The sequence below is a fragment of the Zalophus californianus genome, chromosome 1, assembly GCF_009762305.2.
Source record: "Zalophus californianus isolate mZalCal1 chromosome 1, mZalCal1.pri.v2, whole genome shotgun sequence".
NCBI lineage: Eukaryota > Metazoa > Chordata > Mammalia > Carnivora > Otariidae > Zalophus > Zalophus californianus.
Genome location: NC_045595.1, coordinates 168722356 through 168738220, shown reverse-complemented (window position 1 = coordinate 168738220; position 15865 = coordinate 168722356). Strand labels below are relative to the sequence as shown.

At 39.8% G+C, this 15865-nt stretch overlaps 1 protein-coding gene across 5 annotated transcripts in view; it reads left to right on the top strand.

The window, feature by feature from the left end:
• Positions 1-15865, top strand: part of TMEM45A (transmembrane protein 45A) — a 66241-nt gene that overhangs the window by 11355 nt on the left and 39021 nt on the right. For 2 of the 5 annotated variants that reach the window (XM_027585681.1, XM_027585683.1), the window contains exon 1: positions 3141-3308. The exons of 2 other annotated variants lie outside the window; for them this stretch is intronic. The gene's annotated coding sequence lies outside the window, so the exon portion shown is untranslated. Of the gene's footprint in view, positions 1-2996; positions 3015-3140; positions 3309-15865 lie in introns of those variants that run through there. One more of the 5 variants, XM_027585684.1, reaches the window with a different exon arrangement.

Genomic DNA, 15865 nt, shown 5'->3' with positions numbered 1-15865 from the left:
CACTAGACGACAGATGGAGTCCATTTATCACTTTAATTTCCTCTAAATCAGCATTTTTTGAAAGGGGTTCTGTTCCTCTCATGTTTTCCACTGGGAGAGAGAGAGATGCAGGAAATATTAAGAGAGCATGGGTAAGAGCCTTCTGCTTCTATCTGATGAGCTCAGGACTGCCTTCTGTACTCCTTTGCATATCAGGGGCCATTAGTCTACCAGGAAGATGCAATTCAGGACAAAGATTATGGTTTCTGGAGAGAAATGTGTAAAAAACTTGGTTATATCTAATTGTTGTCTTATTAATTGTGATAAGTGTTGTTGGTTTTGCTTTTGGCATTATTTTTAATTATTTATGTTTCATGGTGGTAATGAGTTCGAGAGGGTGGGATGAGTGGATGGAACTGGTTCTGTACCCTGATGGGTGGTGACATTATGATTGTTTCTCAGATGGGAGTTGAGTTTTTCACAAGACAATAAAGAAACAAAAAGCATAGTCAGACCTGTAAATACAGAGAACAAACTGATGGTTGCCTAAGGGGTGGGGGTGGGGGAGTGGGCAAAATGGATGATACAGGGTTCCAGTTATGGAATGAATAAATCATGGGAATAAAAGGCACAGCATCAGGAATATAGTCAATGATATTGTAATAGTATTGTATGGTGACAAATGGTGGCTACACTTGTGGTGAGCATAGTGTAATGTATAAACTTGTCAAATAACTGTGTTGTACACCTGAAGCTAATGTAACACTGTGTGTTAACTACACTCAAATAAAAATAATTTTAAAAAAAGATTGGCGCTATCACTCCTACCTTCAGAGAGCACAGTCCTACATTTTATGGAAAACAGCTTTGAGTCTTAATGAGCCCACTTAAGCTTCTGAATTTTCCTCTTGGTATATTATCTATCACTGCTTGTGCTGAATCAAAAGCATATTGCCAGATTTGGAAATGGACTATTGTTAATGAGGAACTTGGTAAGGCCTGAAAAAATAAATTTTCAGGAAAGGCTCTGGGCTCAAAGGGTATCTTCTTTCTTTCATTGTTTGGCACATCATCACTTTACTTTTCCATGTTTCAGTTAACAAATGATGTTTAGAAATATCCTCTCCTCCACCATCCCCAAACCAAAGTTTGTCTTTTTGTCTTTTTCCTGTGGGTATGATTTGAGAAGGAATTCATCAAGGGCAGTTCTGAGTCTATATTGACTAAAAAAGCAAGAATAAAGGTGAACTTAAGACTAGTTAAGAAGCAGAAAGAGAAAAAAAGAAATGACTGAACCAGTCTTCTCAAAAATTTTGTTGGAAGTTTGCTTGAAGACTAATTTACTCCCTTAACCATAGAGTTGAGTCATATTTTTTGTAATTAGTTCTTATAAAATTCAACCATTACTAAGCTGATGACCAAAGAAGACTCTTTCAACTTGATAGCGTAATCTCTCCTCTAACCAAAATTATAGGAAATTTTCTGCCAGCAAGCACTCAAATTTCTTACTGGGTCCACTCCTGCAAGATTTATCTTTCCAGATCAATCCAGTTGGTTAGGTTAATTGCCCAATCTTTTTTTTTTTTTAAGATTTTATTTATTTATTTGACAGAGAGAGTCAGCGAGAGAGGGAACACAAGCAGGGGGAGTGGGAGAGGGAGAAGCAGGCCCCCCGCTGCGCAGGGAGCCCGACGTGGGGCTCGATCCCAGCACCCTGGGATCATGACCTGAGCCAAAGGCAGATGCCCAAAAACTGAGCCACCCAGGCGCCTCTGCCCAGTCAATCTTTAAAAAAAAAAAATACCAGTTACAGGGGTAGAAAGTTTGTGAATCTCCCAAGGAAACAGACATATTTGCACAAGTCCAGTTCAAGATTACTTCTTACAGGAGAAATTGCTCTTTTCCTCTCCAAGCAATACCAGAATGGAATAACCCTTCGTGGGATCTTTGAGCTTTCTAGGACACTCTGCCCAGGAGGAATGATGCCTGAGAGCATGTAATTCAGCCACAATTTCTCTCAGGTCTCTTTCCATCACTCAGAGGACAAGTTCTCTGTCTGCAGGGCCCACTTTGTGGGTGTGCAACCTTGTAGTTGTACAGGGTTACAGTTTTAGAAGGGCCCCATGCTTGTTTTAATGCTCTGTTGTCACTATTTTGAAATTTTCAGCAATTTATAAACAAGGGACTCTGCATTTTCCTTTTGGGCTCTGGGCCCTACAAATCAAATAGCTGGTTCTCCCTCTAAGCTTTCAGGGTCACTCAGGTGTAACAAGAGTGAGAAAGTAAAATCAAGGGCCTATTTCATCACTTTCCTCCAAGTTTATGTATCCAGATTAGCACTTAATGAAACTGCTGCTCATTCTCTTGTCTTTATTGATTTAATGTTTAATCTCCTTTAACAGGAGGTTTTCAGAGGATCTTTTCCCTTTCTGGATTACTTTTCCCTTTCGGGATTACAGAAAGTAATTTAGAGCCTGAAGTTAAAAGGGTGAGTCAGGTCTTGGCAACATGTGGTATTTCCATCCTTTGAAAAGAAGTTTTCTAAATTTCCTTGTGCTACTTTTTTTTATGGGCTCTTGATAGCACAACTTCAATTTCACAGGTACATTCTACACACACTCCAGTGGGTGTTATTTTTTAAAGCAAGAACCAAGAAATATTCTTATTGGTAGGTGGGTCCAAATGCTGAAACCAGCAGCAACGATTGTGAATATTCATTCCTGAGTTTTCTTAGTTTTCATAGATACCCTTGGGTAGGAGTGGGTGTGAGCTAGTTGGCTTGGTAAATTGGCCCAAATAAGGGAAACAAAGCCATGGGTGGACCTAATTCCTATAAGAACCTTCTACTTTTGCTGTGCTTACACACTGAACACCTAAGCTGGCTGGTTGAACAATTTCACAGAAATGATGAATCCAGAAGCAGACTTGGTGAGAGCGGGAATAAATGAAAGTAAATACCTCACGGGTTTTGGAGAAATACTTTCTGACAGTGAGTCAGTAGTGCCTCCCTGACTGCGAAGGACAAGTGTCTTCTGGTAAGTGAGAACATGCCCAATAGGTTGACAATCAGACTTGCATGTCTGATGATATTAATTGCAGGGTGTAATGGGCCAGGTTTCTGTAAGTAGGCTGGAGGTGGAGGCCACTGGCAGGGAGAAATGTGAGTGGGAGGAAGAAAAGAGATTTCTCTGGGGCTGTTGCAAGGCTGATGCTGGTGAAGTATGCTTGTCTTTCTTGAGTATTAAGCAGCATCTGCCAGGTTTGTTAGCTACTAAGCGGCACATCTTTCGTACTTACGACCCATGAGAGATTTGGGTGAAGGTAGTGTGGTAAGTTTAAATATTGTGTTTTCTTATTAGTTGTCTTTGGTGTGCACAGGGGTGTGTGAAAATGTGTAAAACTGACTGAAAGGTGTCCTGTTTCAGCCCACTGATTTTTTTATTCTGTTGGAAAATTTTCAGCATTAATTAAGAAACAAAGACTCACTTTTAACTTCTCTTTCTTACTCTTTTCTGCTCCAATTCTAAGATGTTTGCTATACTGAGACTAAATATGATGAAGGACTAGGAAGGGAGAATTGATCTGAAACAGTCAAAGGTTAGTTCACCATTTCTAGAGTAACCTTTAGTATGTAAAGAATAAGAACTTTTGATTCATATAGATCTTGTTTGAATCCCGACGTTCTGTGTGTATTTGGGAAACTGTGAAAATAACTTAACCTCTCTGAACTTCAGTTTCCTGATTTGTAAAATGGGGGTAATAATACCTTCTTCCCAGTGTGGCAAGGAGTTAATGAGATAATGATGGCCAAGAGCCTTGTGTTGTATCTGTCGATAGAACCTGGTACCTTTAGTGTATCAACTCCTCCTCTAGCCACCTTCCCTATCATTGGAGCCATGGCTTGCCATTCTCAACTCCTGTACTCATGAGTGTTTTCCCAGCCAGCTTATTGTGGGCTATGGCTGATTGAGACAAAGCTAAGCCTAGCCTAATTCTAAAGATTCCATCGACATTTCATTTCATTTTATGTTAAGATCTAGCATTGCAGTTTATAGGCAGAGTAGATTTGGGGAGATCTGTGTCTTAAATGCTGAATTCTACTTGATTTGTAATATTTACCCCCTCTTGGATATTCAGGAATCTGGCAGCTGAAATACAAGTCCTGCCATCCACTCTTTCCATCCACCAATCCATCCATCCATCCATCCACCCACCCATTCATTTATTCATCAATTTATGCCTCTGTTCATCCATCCAACACTTACATACCGAACCACTTACTATATGCCATGAGCCGTTCTAAGCAGCAAAGACAAATAGAAAAGAATCCTATATTCATGGAGCTTTCATTCTAATTATGTAGTATGTTAGAAAGGGATGTATGATGGGGAAAATAAAGCAGGAAAAGGGGATGGGGAAGTTGTAAATAGAGACATCAGGGAAGGCCTCATTGAGAAGGTATTTGAGCAAAAGCTTAGATGAGATGAGGGTGAAGGGTATTTCAAGCAGGAGGAACAGCCAATACAAAGACCTGAAGGTAAAGGAGAGCTTGGTGTATTCAAGGAGAAGCAGGGAGGCCAGTGTGGCTGGTAGGGAATAGATGAGAAGAGAGGAGCCTGGAGAAATGTTGGGGGGCTAAATCATATGGAACCATGTAGGCCATTGTGAGGACTTGGGCATAACTTACATCTCAACAAGATAACATTGACTTCTGTGTTAAGAATAGTCTGAAAGGGGTAAAGGTGGAAACAGAATCCAGTTAGGAGACCATTTTAATAACCCAGGCCTGTACCAGAGTGGTCTCAGGGGAGGTGGTAAGAAGTGGTCAGATCCTGGGCATATTTTGGAGATAGAGCCAACAGACTTTTCCAACAGATTGGATATGAGAAATGAGAGAAAGAGAGGAGTCAAGGATGACTATAAAATTTTTGGTGACACTGGGAGAATGAAGTTGTCACTGAGTGGGGAAAACTGTGGGCAGGCAGAGCTGGTTGGGGTGTCAGGAGATCTGCTTTGGACAGTTTTGAGTTTGAGATGTATGGTGGACAGCCAAGTGGGTAGATGGATATAAGGAGTCTAGGGTTCTGGGGAGAAGTCCCGGCTACAAATAAAAATCTGGATGTTGTGAGCATGTGGCATACTGTTGAATGCTGTGAAAAGAGATGAGATTCCCCAGTACTGAGGAGATAGAACAGAATTCTAAAAACTGAGCCCTAGGACATTTTAATTTTAAGAAGGTAGGGATTAGGAGAAACCAGAAAAGAAGGAGGGGCTAGTGAAGAAGAAAAATATGGGAAGAATATTTTCCAAGGAGCAGGCAGTGATCAGCTCTGTGAAATTCTGCTAGTGGCTCAAGTAAGTTGAGACAGAATTGGCCATTGAATTTAGCAATGTGGGGGTCTTTGGTGACCTTGATAAGAAAGCTAGAATCATGCAGGACCGGTAAAGAAGGGACAGAATGAGGTGGGGAACTGTGAAGTTAGAGATCATTCAATTGTAGCCAATTTTTCCTCACTCCCAATCCAGAGATTCCAAGCCCCTCAACTTCTCATTTTTCTCATTCCTCTTTATTATATGTTGCCAATCTTTGTAAGCAAACTTAAATTCTTTTTGAATGGGCTGGCAAACAAGCATGATGGGATACTCCCCCAGGTAGGTTCTCTTCGGCTTCTGTTGGGGTACCATTATACCAACAGGGCCCATTATTACTTCCCTTCACATCTGGTGGTAGAGATGGGGTTGCATCCTGAGCTGAGGTGCTTCCAGCACAGCTGTGCACATTACCTTCACATGGAAACACAGGCCCTTCTAGGAGGATGCATTTGGGGTATGATCATGGGGAGATGGCTGATGCTTGTTCTTGGTGAGGTCCAAGCAATAACTGTGTTTTAGCACTTGTCTTGTTATAGGTATAGAGCAGGAAAAATAGAACTTTTGAAACTGGGTTAAACTAAAGGGATTTCAGAGGAAGGCAACAGAGTGAGCAACATGGTAGTGAAACAGGAAAAAACTGAGGACACATGAAGAAGCTTCTCCAGCTGTGACTATGGCCCTTTAGGGCTCTGATCATACCTATAGGCCTGCAGAAGCTGAAAGTGACTGTGGAATCTGGCAGTTATTTTGGGGAGGCTCTTTCCTGGGCCAAGGCCAGAGGATGACTCGGCTGGCTGGGACATAGCTGGCTTCTGTTGAGATCCCAAGAGAGCTCCCCTGCAGTGTACTAGACACAATTTCCAGTCAGTAGGAGTGCTTGCTGACTCCTCCACTCCCTCCTGTTGATTCAAGGAGACCTCACCAGCTTTGGGTCATGAAAACAAAAATTTTTTGGAAGCACAGAATATGACTTTTGGCTTTTCCTTAGGGGCTGTGTTAAGTTGCTGGTTAGATGCCAGATACAGAATAAATTAGTGGGCTCTCCCTTTTTTGCTGTCCTTGCTGGGTTCTGGAAAGTGATACTGTTTGTTTCATTGTTCACATGACTTTATACATTGGGCATCTACCTGCAGTGCCTTTTTTTGGAAAATAGGCTTTATTTTTTAGAAGAGTTTGCATTCACAGCAAGACTCAGCAGAAGTATAGAGTTCCCAGATATCCCCTACCCAACGAGTACGTAGCCTTCCCGACAATCTGCATCTCTCAGTGGAGAGATACATTTTGATGAATCTTTACTGACATATTATTATCACTCAAAGTTAGTTTACATTATGGTTTACTTTTAGTGTTGCACATTCTGTGGGTTGACAAATGCATAATGACATGTATACACCATTATAGTATATAGAATAGTTTCATGGCCTTAAAAATCCTTGATGCTTTGCCCATTCATCTCTCCCTCCCTGCTAACCCCTGGCAACCACTGATATTTTTACTGTCCCCATGGTTATTGCCTTTTCTAGAATGTCATGTAATTGAAATCATATAGTATTGTAGCTTTTTCAGAGTGGCTTCTTTCACTTAGTCATATGCATTTAAGTTTCTTCCATGTCCTTTTGTAGCTTGATAGCTCATTTCCTTTTACCACTGAATAATATCCCATTTTAAGGATGTATTACATTTTATATACCCATTCATCTACTGAAGGACATCTTGGTTGCTTCCAAGTTTTGGCAATTGTAAATAATGCTGGTATGAATCTCCATATGCAGGTCTTTGAGTGCGTATACATTTTCAACTTGGCTAAATATCAAAGTTTGATTGCTGGGTCATATGGTAAGAATAGGAGTAGTTTTGTGAGAAGCTGCCAAACTGTCTTCCAAAGTTGCTGTCCAATACTGCATTCCCATCAACAATGAATGAGAGTTCCTGTTGCTCCACATTGTCACCAACGTTTGGTACTGTCAGTGTTCTCGATTTTATCCATTTTAATATGCGTGTAGTAGTATCTCACTGTTGTTTTAATTTGTAATTCCCTAATGACATATTATACTGAGCAGCTTTTCATATGCTTATTTGCAATCTGTATATCTTCTTTGGGGAGGTGTCTGTTCAGGTCTTTGGACCACGTTTTAATTGGGCCAATTGGTTGTTTTCTTTTCTATTGAAATATAATTGACAGATAACATTGTATTAATTTTAGGTATACAACATAATGATTTTGTATGTGTATATATTGCATAATGATTACCATATTAAGTCTGGGTAACATCCATCACCACACAGTTACAATTTTTTGTGTGTGAGGAGAAATTTTAAGATCTACTTCCTTAGCAACTTTCAAATATACAATACAGTATTACTAATTATAGTTCCATGTTGAACATTTTATCCCCAGGTCTCATTTATCTTATAACTGGAAGTTTGTACCTTTTGACCACTTGTACCCATTTTATCCCCCCTTCCTCACCCACCTCTGGCAACCACTGATCTGTTCCTTATATCTACAAGTTTGGTTGTTGTTTTTTATTTGTTTTTGTTTTTTGTTTTCTTTTTAGATTCCATACATAAGTGAGATCATACAGTACTTGTCTTTCTCTGACTTATTTTGCTTAGCATAGTGCTCTCAAATTCCATCCATATTGTCCCAAGTGGCAGGATTTCTTTCATACACACACATACACACACACACACACTCACACACACACACACACACATATATACACAAACACTACATTTTTTACACTACTATATGTACACTACATTTTCTTTATCCATTCATCTCTTGTTGGACACTTAGGTTGTTACCATGTCTTGGCTTGTAAGTAATGCTGCAATAAATATGGGGATGCAGATATCTTTTTGAGAGAATGATTGTGTTTTTTTAGATAAATACCAAGTAATGTAATTGTTGGATCATATGGTATTTCTATTTTCAATTTCTTGAGGAAACTTCATACTGTTTTTCATAGTGGCTGCACCAATTCCATTTCCACCAACAGTAGTTCCCTTTTCTTTACATCCTTCACAGACTTGTTATTTCTTGTCTTTTTGACAATAGCCATTCTAACAGGTGTGAGGTGATATCTTATTGTGGTTTTGATTTGCACTTCCCTGATGATAGTGATGTTGAACATCTTTTTACATACCCATTGACCATTTGTATGTCTTTCTTGGAAAAATATTTATTCAATTTCTTTGCCTATTTTTAAATTGGATTAAATTTTTTGTTATTGAGTTGTATGAGTTTTTTATATATTTTGGATATTAACTCCTTATTGGATATATGATTTGCTGATATTTTTCTCCCATTCTATATGTTGCCTTTTCATTCTGCTGATGGTTTCCTTTGCCTTAGAGAGGCAGTCCCACTTACTTTTGTATATTAACTTTGTATCTCAATTTTGTTACAGTTGCTTATTATAGTTTCTTGTCAATTGTTTTGGATTTTCTACATAGATTGTTAGGTCATTTGTGAACAAAGACAGTTTTATTTCTTCCTTCCCAATGAATACCTCTTATTTCCCTTTCTTCTCTTATTGCATTAGCTAAATCTTCTAGTACAATGGTGTCTATTCCTGGTTTTAGCAAGAAAACTTCTAGTTTCTCACCATCAAGTATGATGTTAGCTGTGGATTTTTGTAGATATTCATTATTAAGTTAAAGAAGTTCCCCTTTACTTCAGATTGTTGAGAGGTTTTTTAAAGAAATTAATTAATTAATTAATTAATTAATTATGAATGGGTGTAGGATTTTGTCAAATGCTTTTTCTGCATCTATTGGTATGATTATGTGATTTTTCTTCTTTAGCCTATTGTTGTGATATATTAATTTAGTTAATTTTTACCAACATTCAAAAATGTTGACAACATTCAAAAACCATGCTGGGATATGTCTTACTTGGTTGTAATGTGTAATGATTTTTTTTAAAAATTTTTTTTATTGTTATGTTAATCACCATATATTACATCATTAGTTTTTGGTTGTAAGGATTTTTATACATTGTTGTGATTTGTTTTGCTAATGTTGTGCTGAAGAGTTTTACATCTATGTTCATGAGATCTGTAGTTTTGTTTTCCTGTAATGTTTTTGTCTGGTTTTAGTGATAAGGTAATGCTGGCCTCATAGAATAAGTTAAGAAGTATTCATTCCCTTTACTTCTATCTTCTGAAAGAGATTATGCAGAATTGATACAATTTTTTTCCTTAAATTTTTGGTAGAATTCACCAGTAAACCCATCTGGGCCTGGTTCTTTCTATTTTGGAAGGTCATTAATTACTTATTCAGTTTCTTTAATAGATATAGGCTAATCAGATTATCTATATCTTTTCTTACATGAGTTTGGTAAATTACATCTTTCAAGGAATTGGTCCATTTCATCTAGGTTATCCAATTTGTGGGTATAGAGTTGTTCATAATGTTCCTTTATTATCCTCATTATGTTCATGGGATCAGTAATGATGCCCCCTCTTTCATTTCTGGTGTTAGTAATATGTGTCTTTCTTTTTCTTTTTTATCTTAGCCTGGCTAGAGGCCTATTAATTTTATTGATTTTCTCAAAGAACCAACTTTTGTTTTTTTGCTATTCTCTATTGATTTCCTGTTTTCAATGTCATTAATTTCTGTCCTGATTCTTATTATTTTTTTCTTCACTTATTTTGATCTCAATTTGTTCTTCTTATGGTTTTCTAAGGTAGGAGCTTGGATTATTCATTTTAGATCTTTTTTTCTTTTTTAATATGCATTTGATGTTATAAGTTTCCCACTAAGCACTACTTTTGCTGCATCCCATAAATTTTGATAAGTTGGTGTTTCCATTCTCATTTACCCAAAATATTTAAAAATTTCTCTTAAGATTTTTTCTTTTCTCATGTGTTATTGAGAAATGTGTTGTTTAATCTCCATGCATTTTGGGATTTTCTAGCTATCTTTCTGTTATTGATTTGTAATTAAATTGCATTGTGGTCTAAGAGAATATATTGTATTATTTCTATTCTTTTAAATATGTTAAGGTGTGTTTTATGGCCCAGAGTGTGATCTACCTTAGTGACTGTTTAATTTGAGCTTGAGAATTGTTGTTGAGGTAGTTTATTGATGTCAGTTATATCCATTTGATTAATGGTGCTTTTGAGTTCAGTTATATCCCTACTGATTTTCTGCCTGTTGGATCTGTCCATTTCTTTTTTTTTTTAAAGATTTTATTTATTTATTTGACAGAGAGAGACACAGCGAGAGAGGGAACACAAGCAGGGGGAGTGGGAGAGGGAGAAGCAGGCTTCCCGCAGAGCAGGGAGCCTGATGCGGGGCTCGATTCCAGGACCCTGGGATCATGACCTGAGCTGAAGGCAGATGCTTAACTGACTGAGCCACCCACACGCCCGGGTCTTTTTTTTTTTTTTTTTTTGATCCACTCTGACAATCTTGTTTTTTAATTGGTGCACTTAGACCATTGATGTTTAATTATTAGTATAGTTTAATATCCACCATATTTGTTCCTGTTTTCTATTCATTGTCCTTGTTCTTTGTTCCTATTTTGTCTTCTACTCTTTTCTGTTTGTGTGTGTGTGTGATTTTAACCTGCAATGCCTTTTTATATAATCCTGTTCCCTCCCTACCCTGCCCCCAAAACACTCACTTCACAAGAACCTCCAACTCTGTGCAGCCAAAGTGAACCATGGTGGGGCTGGGCTTCTGGGTCTAGTGTTTCTTCTTACATCCCTTGGAGAAGCAAGCAGACACAGGTTCCCAACCTGGCTTCAACCCTTTGGACAACAGCAGCCTTTGCCTTCATCATTTCCTGTCCCTAAGACAATGAGAGCAAGAGTATCTCATCACTAAGAAAGACCTGTCACTTTTTCTGTCTTGCTCTAGGAAATGGGGGAATAAGGGGAAGTTAAAAAGTTAAGATTATCATGGTATTACTGCTAAACTGGGACCTGGAAGCTACTTTGAAGTGACAAAGTGGGATTCACATCAAGGAGACTCCCTAATTGTTCTTTGGCCCATGGTAGATGATAAGTGAGTGAGCATTTTATTAGCTTTCAAGAAGGAAGATATTTGCTTTCTAGTCATTTCTAATTGTTGAAGAACGAAACCCTTTGGAAGCTGGGAGCAAAATTTAGAGAGTGGAGCTCTGTAAATACCTTGGATGCTTTTTAGTTTGGTATTTAGTAGAATTTAAATTCCTCTGGCATGTGCTCAGCTCCCCACTGACAGAGTTGAACAGATGGAGTCTAGGTGACATTTGCATCTCTGGTGGAGGTTGGGTGTGGTGGAGATTAACCTTAGTTTCCTCTTTGGTGTCTGCCCTACCTTGGCAGGGCTGATTTAAATCTCAGATGTTAGCTTCTCCTTGGCTCGGGCTCTTGAGGTGCCACGGTAGCTTCAGCACATCCACACACACTCACACCCTTGGGGCCATTTACTCCATATGACTTGGTGCCAGATGCATCTGGCCTTCTGCTTCCCACTCAGATCCACGGGCATGTGATGCCAACCAGAGTCATGCTGAGAAGTGGGACTGGTCTGCCACCTGCTCAGAGTGAAGAGGGCCTCCTTGCCACATTCAGCTCTTGCCTTTCTGCTGTACCCTGGTCCTATTACAGCTCTAGGCCCATTTGCTGTGACTGTGAAGTATATTTCTGATGAGCTTAGTAGTGTGGGGAGAGGTGTTTGTTCTTCCTTATTTGTGGTTTCTGGTTAAGAGTTCAATAGAAACCATGCTTTCCTGATACCTTTAATTGTCTTTTAGGTATTATTGGTGTTCTCTGGTTATGTGCCTTCCCAGCTCTATCCCACCTTGAGTTCAGATCTATGCTTGAAAAGACAAGCAAACAGGGGCAGGAGAATAAATTTGGGGGATGGGGGTAATGAGCTTAGCTTCACTGGTAATCACATCCTCTTCCTCGTCATTTTCCAGCTTGTTTATGAGGCTTTAATGATAGTATGCCTGAGAAATTCCTTGAGTGTTTCTAATTTCTAAGGACTAATGTTTCCCTGGGCCATACCGTGCTAGGAGGAGAGGTGGGGAGGCGCCAGGCAGTGGTTGTAGGGCTGACTCTGGCCCCTGACCTGCCTCTCTCAATTAGGAAATATGGGCTATTGGGGGATGAAGTGTTACTCACCTAGATATGTTTGTTTCTCAGGACTGTGCCTTTGTTGAGGGCCTGTGCCTTATTCTTGTGGGTTATTATTATTAATTTACTTTCAATGGTGCCATGTGCTAGTGTCCCATCTTCCACCTGAATTCTCAAAAACACCCACACAAATAGGCTGGTCTTGGTTTGTACTTACATTTGAGAACTCATAATCCTGCAAGGCTATTGGGCCAGATCCTGGCTACTATCATATCTACTATCCTCTACCCACTTGGCCCTGTCAAAATGAAATACTTTTTAAAAGTCTCTGAAGCTTGCTTATTCATCTCAGATAGTCTAACTCAATACTTTCCAACATTTTTCATGGCAGACTTTACATAGAACATGATATCATGTAGATAAGAAGGCTCATTTCTAGGCAGTAGGCCAGGGTTGGGGGGTAGGTTCTGGCTTCCACAAGCATTGGCCCTCCCTTACACTCACCTGGCTGTTCCCCAGGACTGAGGGAGTTTGTATTTTCCTCTAACACAACTGTACCCACCAGGAGCACACCAATGTGGTGCATCAAAGGTTAGAAGCTTTGACCCAACACTTAGTACAGACCACAATCTCAGGTGCAGCCAAGAGTTCCAAACTATAAACATCTTTCAAGATATTCCCAGATGGTGAACATACTTGTCCAGGGTGTTGTGAATTAGGGAGAACTAAGTTCCTGAGGTTTGGCCCTTTGCTCAGTGCAGTCTGCTACCATCTGTCCTTCTGATGGGTATATGGATACCAACACTGCATGTCCCCTGTCCTCTCCAGGTCAGCATGCCCTAGGGTCTTTGGCTCTGTGGCCCACATTCTGATGCTTAGAATGCTTCTTCCTACCCACCATATTCCTATTTCATGACTTCCATATATCCCTAACCTCCCAGGAGCTAACAGTGGAACAAGTCTCAATTTTGTTACATCTTCTTCACAGCTTAAAACAATGCTTCTTATGATTTGGTTGGAAGCATCACAGGGTGCTCTGCTGATGTCATCTGCTCATGTCACTGTGACCCACACCTTGACAACTAGCTTGAGTGCGATGCAGATATTGCAAGAGTACTTTCATCCTCTTTTAGCTCTTTGGACTGTGTGGTACCAGGTATTTCTTCTTATACTTAAACAGGGTTTTGAGTGTGCTCATTGATAGATCCATTCCTTTATCAACTTGTTTAACAACCCATTCAATAAATGCTGTCCAATGGGTATATAAAGATAAAAGATATGGTTCTTGCTTTCCAGAAGCTCATAGTCTGGTGAGGGAGACCCTAGGTGTATAATGATGGTTTGCATGGAAATTTGCATGAAAAATTCCATATTATTTAGTATCTTAGGAACACAGTAAAGGGGGCCCTCACACTTGGAGAGCTGGTCAGGGAGATTCCTTGGCTGAGATGAGATGACTGATGAGTTGCATTTTTTCCCATTTCTTTGTTCCTTCTTTTTTTCTTGAACTGAGTCATGTAGGATGCATGTTAATCAGGTGAGGGTTCTAGGTAGTGGGAAAACTATATAGAGCTAGGAGGCATGTTATTGAGCTTGGCATATTTGAGGTACTTCAGATGCCTCCATTTTGTTTGGCCATAGTGGTGTCCTAATGGACAGCAGCAAATGCGATAAGGATCCCTCTAAAACATTTCTGGAGGAAGAAGGGGAGACTCCCATGTTAGCCTGCAATAATCAGATCATACTTTTGAAATGAGTATATGTGGGATTCAAAACGATATATTATAGGATCCCTGGGATGTTTTATCTGGATGAGAGAGATTTAGATGGCAGTCTGGGCCTGACTAGACTTGTTATGTCTGGCTTCCATGAGTGTAGGCAGTAAGGGAAATTGCATTCTGAATCTTGGTTCTTTCACTCATAAGACAATGTGATCCTGGGCAAGTTACATGACATCTCCAAACCAGTGTCCCATTTATAAAGATGGTTCTCATTATGCCTACCTCACCAGGGTTGATATTACAATTAAATCACATAATTTATTGAAATATGAAAGAATTTAACATAAAATACCCAACAAATATTAGTTTCTCTCTCTTTTTTTCTCTCCATCTTTTCTTCTTGTTTCCCTTCCCACCTTCCCTTTCTCATGAATCAACTTTTTATCAAGTAAGTTATACATGTCAAGCATCCTGCAAGGATCTGTGTTATCCATTATGGTAACCACTAGCCACATGTGACTTGATGTGTGGCTAGTCCCAGTTGAGGTGTGCTTTGAGTGTAAAATACAGAAGATAAAGACTTAGTACAAAAAAAAAAAATGTGAACTATCTCATCAATTTTTTCAATAGATCACACATTTAAATGATAACATTTTGGATATATTTGGTTAAATAAAATCAAATATATCCTTAAAATTAATTTCACCTGTTTCTTCTTTAAAAAAATGTGACTGCTGGTAGTGTCTTTCCTCCTCTTTTCCGGCTGCCTCAGATCTTCAGGGACCACAACCTTGGCTCCGCAGCTCCCGTGCAGCCCTTCCTTCACTGTGGGTAATTCTCACATTTGTCCCTTTTCCCCCTGTTCTCACTGCCCTGTTCTGACTCAGACTCATCATCTCAGAAACGAGTGCCAGCAACAGCCTCTTAACCAGTGTCCTCGCCTCCAGCCTCTTGCTCCCTTTAATATCCCCTGTGCACGGCTGGCAGATGAATCTTCCTGAAATATTATTTACACCACCTCACTGCTTTTCTTCAAAGCTTTTACGAGCTTGCTGATACTAGCAGAGAAGCACTAGGCCAGGTGCCCTGCCCTTCTCTCACTTTGCACCCTTAACCTTTTCCTTCCCTGGATAATGACAGCTGGGAGGAAGTGCAGCTTACAGCAGGGAGGGCCACCTCTTCAGCTGGCATTGGGCAGCCTTTGAAACCTCACCTCTAACCACCTTCCTGTATTTCCACTTCTGTCCTATATTGCCCTCTGGGCCAGGCACGCTGGAGTCCTAATTGTCCTCAAAGCACTCAGTTGCTCTGTGTCTCAGGGAGGGGCAGGAACGTATTGTAAGAGCATGGGGTCTAGAGTCAGTCACACCAGGTTCCAATCCCAGCTCTGCCACTGAACTAGCTGTGAGAAAGCTTTCAATAAGTTACTTACCTTTTTTAAGCCTTAGTTTGCTCCTCTGTTAATACCAGGAGTCTAACAGTAATTTGGAGCCCTTGGAGAGACATGGGCGGATAAGATAAGACACTGTAGGTGGCGTATTCTGCAGGTGCCTACTCAATCTAAAGCCCTAATCCATGCATTGTTTAAAGGAATGATAAGCCATATACGTGCTGATTAACAGTGATGCCTTCAGAAATCTCTGGCCTTGCTTTCTTTTTGCATCCCTAATACCAGTTAGCAGCTTCCTTGTATCTTGTGATGGGCTGTGGTCTGAC